The sequence below is a fragment of the Frankliniella occidentalis genome, unplaced genomic scaffold (assembly GCF_000697945.3).
Source record: "Frankliniella occidentalis isolate FOCC.00 unplaced genomic scaffold, Focc_3.1 Scaffold13, whole genome shotgun sequence".
NCBI lineage: Eukaryota > Metazoa > Arthropoda > Insecta > Thysanoptera > Thripidae > Frankliniella > Frankliniella occidentalis.
In genome coordinates this window covers 2,796,366-2,797,454 of record NW_026267143.1, presented here as the reverse complement: position 1 = coordinate 2,797,454, position 1,089 = coordinate 2,796,366, and the positions used below count along the sequence as shown (strand labels likewise).

General features: G+C 53.5%; 1 protein-coding gene across 1 annotated transcript in view; it reads right to left on the bottom strand.

Moving 5' to 3' along the window:
- The window catches only part of LOC113215836 (receptor-type tyrosine-protein phosphatase alpha-like), a 21,089-nt gene that overhangs the window by 12,369 nt on the left and 7,631 nt on the right, over window positions 1-1,089 (bottom strand). The gene's annotated exons all lie outside the window — the stretch shown is intronic.

Here is a 1,089-nt window from a genome sequence, read left to right as displayed (position 1 = left end):
CAAGTTTACAAAATTTTTGTAAATTTACGACGATATTTTTCACAGTGGGTCTGAACTGTCCCTGATAAAAATCAGGAGTACCGTTACAAATAACGGAACAATAACGGCCGCAAAAGTTACGTTACAAAAATTTCCCAGTCGGACAAGGTTGCAGGTGCACGTCCACGTCTCCGCGGGCGTCTCGCGCCTCGCGCTCGATGTCCACCACACCAGCTGGTCCAGCTGCACCTACAGGTATATGCTCTCCCGAGAGAAACGGCTAATGCACCATGGACTTCGCCTGGATTGTGGCTGGCTGCGCAGAGAATCCCCTGGTCTAATCCATAGTGATATGAACAAATCCATGCCTTCCTCCGCCCGCATCCAGGGCAAATTCCGAGGCAAATTCAGTCGAGACCGGAACAGCTCAACGAAAGAAACTTAAAAGCATCTCGCGTGCCCGGTGTCGAACCCTCAACTTTGAGGTTGAGGACGGCTGACCCAGACGCTCTCCTCTGGACAAGACTAGACCGCATCGCTGGAGGTGACGGGCAGCGCACCGGTCTGGTTTGCTCGCCACTTCCTTCAGGTCACACCGGCAAGCGGTGGCCAACGACCACTAGCGAGAGAACCAGAGCGGTGCGCTGTCCGCCGCCTCCAGCGACAGCGACCCGCTTTGGCTTAGCTTAGCGGAGAGCATCCCGGGCAGCCGTTTCGTAGTTGGGTGACCGGGTAGAGGACATGCTTATAAGTACTTTTGTTTGAGCCCCGGTTTTGACTGAATTTGCCCTGGATGCGGGCGGAGGAAGGCAAGGGCATGGATTTGTTCCTATCCCTCCGTGTGGCTCCGGGCCGGGTCGAGGCGGTGGTAGGTGGAGATCGAGCCGGAGGCCCAAGACGCCCGCGGGGGCGTAGCGGTGGCACATGCGTCGGGGGAAAAAGTTTTGTAACGTAACTTTTGAGGCCGTTATTGTTGTGTTATTCGTAACGTTACTTATGTCTTTTCGGGGACAGTTTGTAACAGAGTGGCTTTAACCATTTCGTGTCGGTACGATTCGGAACGTTACATCTCAAAGTTTGTGTAAAGTTCGTTCCATGAAAGGATTTTTT